The following is a 5136-nucleotide window of genomic DNA, read 5'->3' on the forward strand; positions in this document are numbered from 1 at the left end:
TCTCTGTAGAGACAGAGAATACATTGATCCACTCTCTGCTACAAACCCCACATTTGTGCTTTTGTCGAAAAGTTAGAGCTAATCCAGACTGTAACTTTTCTGAAGCATGTTTATGCAAAAAAGGCCAGGGAACCAGTTTTGGCTGATTGTTGTCTCATGTCCTACATGATGTGGTAGCAATAGATCTGTCAAAAATTGCTCAGAAGTTAAATATGTAGAAGTTTCCCCACACCTTTATTTATCCAGTTCTGATCTCTGCTTTTGAATTCCTGCTTCGCAGTAAAAGGAGAAGAAAGGGCATTGCCCTTCTGGAAGTGAAATGCGAGGGGTGCAGGTCCACATTCCCCTTCGAACCTGAGGATCCCACATACCTGGACCAAGCGGATGTTTTGTCCCAACTCGTTAGCACAGATACCACTGCTCTGAACAATCAGGACTCTCTGGGAAGTCTATTTAAGAGGCCATCTAAACATTATTATTATGGAGTTGCAATGGCTTTCGTGTCTACTCTGAAACTGCTCTCTCATCTTAAAAGCAGACCATCTTTCCTCTCCACACTTCCTCTTAGTCTTCTATGCCAAGTATTACAGAAGTCCTTTAGGAACTCAGTCCTGAAAATGGGTCTGTAACTACAGATCGAATTGTGCCACATAGTACTTACTTAAAGTATACAACAAGCTCTCTGAAGTTTGTGTATGTTCTCTTTTTTGCTTTGAAAACATATTAAAAACAAATGACCTGCCATTATTCATGCTTTTAACACTGAGAGGTAATTGACAAAGCTGGTGAAAAGTCTAAAGAATGGTTTATTCACAGAGAAATGTGATTACTTACTGTTCAAAGAAGAGGTTTTCAAGAAAATGAGCACTCTAGATTCTAGGAAATCCAGCAATGCATTATTGGAATGTCCATTAAAATAAAACCACTACAAACAGAAAGATTTCAGACACACCAAGTCTATGAAAGAGATGTGGATTTTCTTCAATATTGATATCACACTTTACTCAATGTGAGTTTGAAATATATGAGAGAATATGCTGCTGAATGCCACAGGAGCTATCTGAAACCATGCACATTTCTCTCTTTACTAGGTTAAATGAAACCTGATCTGGATTCCACTTGATCATAAGACTGGAATGCTGAAAATGCCATAATCTATTTATACATCAAATTGAAGAAACGTTGCATGTCTTTAAATTTCACTGCATTCCAGTGTATTAGCTAAATAGCAACAGTTTACAAACTGTTTCACGTTCAAACTGAGAAAGAAAAGACAGACCAACTGTCTCATTTATCCTAAAGCCAAGATTGATTTCCTGGCTTTAAAACTATGGCCCAAACCCAGGTCTGCTCTGTGCCTTCCCTAAAAGCCTTGTTCTTGCAGCAGTAATTCATCACTAGTGACAAAACTGTGGTAGTTGCTTTATGTTGAGTTCCAAATCCACAGATCTTTTTCAGCATCAAGAACATACTACAAACCCAAACTAGATTTGCAGCTCAGATTTTGTTCATACTTCTCTTCCCTCTGCCTCTGAACCACAAATGGTTCAAAATAGAGCAGACAGCAAGGCTGAGAACAACTGTGTGAATAAGAACAGCCAAATCACACAGATGAAAACCATACAGGGGCTTATACAACCCAGAAGGTGCTGGCAGTAACTCATCTGCCCAGAGACCACCTCAGACTCCCCCAGTGAAACAGCAGACTCCAGTTCCACAGAATGCTGTCATTTCCCTCAATTATTCACAGAATCCTTCAGGTGTGCACAGTGATGTTTGACACACTATTTGTGACTAGAGGAACTGCTCCTATCCAAACACCACAATGGGGTGCAGCACAAGACCTACAGAAAAAGTAAAGGTGCCCATCATGAAGAAGAGCCCAATATACTAAAGGCCTGTCTGTTGATCTGTACAAATGTACATCCTAGATTTTCACATCTCTCAGTAAAGTAAAACAGCTGCTATTGACATTTGATGGATTTTGCCATTGACTTGAAAGGGGTCAGGATCAGGCAGACAACAGCTGATGGTATTTCATATTAATTTCTGCTTGCACTTTCAATGTATTTCAATGTATGAAACAGTGTCCATTTCTCTCATTTGTCATTCCTATGATTTCTTTTCATTAGCTGTTGGATTTAGTGCCTATCATTTCCCATGTAGAAGACTGCAAACACTACAAAGACAAAAAGAGTAATTTTTTTAGAGTCGGGGGGAGGAAAATTCTGTGCTCTTTGTCACATGAAACTTTAAGAAGAGCCTGAAGCTAAATACTGCAGCTACTATTCATGGTTCTCTGGATAGTTAGTGGCGTTTATAAATGCAAAAATCCCACTTAGACATTCAAATAACTAATTTGCCATTTTCTGTGCCCTTCTTCCCTCCAGCACTCTGTAACCTGGTATTTGTCTTCCAAGTCTTGTGTCTTACAGCTTGAAATTCAAATTACAAATGCATCTCAGTTGGGTTTAAGACCATTTGGGGTAATTTAGAGGAGTTTTAAAAACAAGAATAATTCGAGTAATTGTCTTATTGTCTAGAACCATGAATTTCATAAAAAGGAAAATGTACAGTTTACAGTAAAAGAAAGGAATTTCTGATGCTACTGTTTAGTTTAAAATCTACAACATTAATGCAGGATTTGATATAAGATCATAAGAAATGGAGTGCACTCTTAGAAGACCCAGTTTTTAGTAACTCCTAAATTTCCCTTCAAATTTGAAAAGACCCTAGGGATAAATAAACTTATCACTTGTTCATTACTGTGCCAGTATGTTACTATCGCTAAGACAGTATCACATGGCCTGACCAAAATTTAGATCTCAGTACTCAACACACAAAAGAACGGAAAGCAGAGCCCTCAACAGTTCTCTGTATCTGCACATAAGGTAGATGATGGATGGGAGAGAAAAAAAATGAAGATCAAAGAATGAAAAACAACTTGTCCAAAGTGGTACTGCAGATCAATACCAACTGAATTGGAGACTGAAGCAAAGGTAAAAAAACAATCCCCTGAACTTTTCCTACTGCCTTCCCCTCAATCAGTCTCAAGCTGGACTCCTGACACTTGGGTAGATCCCTATTGTCAGATCAGTGGCATCCCCAGGCTGGATTTTAGTCTCCAACAGTAATCACCTAATGTTATTAAAGGCTGAGATATCTGAACCCATGCACTCTAGATACTAATAAACGGACTCCCTTTAATAGTCCTACATTGTTCTTTTGAAAAACATTACAATTTTAAAGTTTACATGAGGGCTTTTCAAAAGCTTAAATACACACATACACCTATTAATATACATCTTTCTCCAGCCATGCATTCATTTCTGGGTGTGAGCACGTGTGTGACTGTGCACTCCATAAGCAATTAGGGGTTTAGTGCATGCTAGTGACACACAGATTTCAGCCATCATCAGTGGGAAGCACCACTTTTTGACCATTTAAAATGATAGAAACAAACGAACAGAACATTGTAGTGCCATTTTCACTGGATACCTACAACTATCACACTCCAGAAGAGCTTCTTTTTCAGTGCTCTGTTACTTGTGGATGCATTTCTGCCCTCAATCTGGAGGCTGAGGGACTGTGTGAGAGATACTTCTGTCACAAAACTGGTGTATGATCTTTAAATGGCAAAATATGTAAAGTCACCTGCAGTGAGAACAGAAGAACCAAAAGGAAAGCCACTAAGGATCCCTCTGCCACTGAAACCTCTCTGGGGATCCCTCTAGTGAAGGGTGTAATGGTGAAGGTGACAGAGGGTGGGTGACACCCAAACCTCTCAGGGGACACAACAGCACTGAGAAGGAGCCTGCTGCCCTTCCACTGCCTGCTCCATCTGTCCTGTCCAGCTCTTAAAACCCCGACACAGATACCACGAGGGTCCCACAGAGCTGGTGCTCACACACACAAACAGAAGGCACCTGGGAATTTACCTAACTGTGGCAAAGGCTTTTCTTGAAGGAAAAAAGGGAATATGTACATACTTGACACAATAAAAATATTAGTGTGTTTGTGCCCAACATACTGGAATACTGTTCATCACTAATTCAACATTGCAAAAATATTATCAGTGTAATGCTGACAAGGCCATTGTGTGATTTACTGTGTGGATCTCGGCTAACCTGGCCGTGGACTGGAGCAATTTTCATACCTGACTTTTCAGAAACCTTTCTGGTTTGTTAGTGAATCAGTTCACCTTATTCATTCCTGTTCCTTAGCCTTTAAATATTTTACCTTTTATTAATTTACCTTTCTTCGTGGCTAGACCACACTAAATGTCCCAATAGCCCATTTCTCATTACACTCATTATTAGAGTGGCACATCCTGGCTGGGATCAGGATTTTCCCCCTGTGCTGGGCACTGCTGAGGCACCTCCGGTGCTGTGTCCAGTTCTGGCGCCTCGGTTCAAGGAGGACCTTGAGGAGCTGGAGCAAGTCCAGGGCAGGGCAGGAGCTGGGAAGGGGCTGGAGCCCCAGGAGGGGCTGAGGGAGCTGGGAAAGGGGCTGAGCCTGGAGAAAAGGAGCCCAGGGGGGACCTGGTGGCTCTGCACAAGTCCCTGCCAGGAGGGGACAGCCGGAGGGGTCGGGCTGTGCTCCCAGGGGACAGGGACAGGAGGAGACGGAACGGCCTCAGGCTGGGCCAGCAGCGGGAGCTTCCCCATGGAAAGGGTGCTCAGGCCTCGGCAGGGGCTGCCCAGGGAGGCGTCCAAGGCATTCCTGGAGGTGGCACGCAGTGCTCTGGGCTGGGGACAAGGCGGGGATGGGGCGCAGTCTGGTGCCCGAGGTCGGTTCCAGCCCCGATGCCGCCGCGGTTCGGGCCCAGGCGCTGCCCCGGCGTTGGTTCAACCGCAGCGGCGGCGCTGCGCGGCCCCGCCCGAGGAGGGCGCTCTCTCGCGTTCGCCCGCGCTCCGGCGCCGCCGCGCACTCGCCGCCGGCCGGGGCTGCGTGCGGCCGGGCGCGACCAGCCTGCGGGGGGAAGGGGGGGCCTGGGCGTGCGCCGCCGTAGCCCAACTGTTCCCCGCAGGCCGCGCTGCCCCGCCACCCCCGCGCCGCGGAGCTTTGCGCCGGCCCGTGACGTCACCCGTCGGGGGCGTGGCCACGTCGCTCCCAGGGTGCAGCGCACAAGTTGAG

This window comes from Sylvia atricapilla, chromosome 10 (genome assembly GCF_009819655.1).
Source record: "Sylvia atricapilla isolate bSylAtr1 chromosome 10, bSylAtr1.pri, whole genome shotgun sequence".
NCBI classification, from domain to species: Eukaryota; Metazoa; Chordata; class Aves; order Passeriformes; family Sylviidae; genus Sylvia; species Sylvia atricapilla.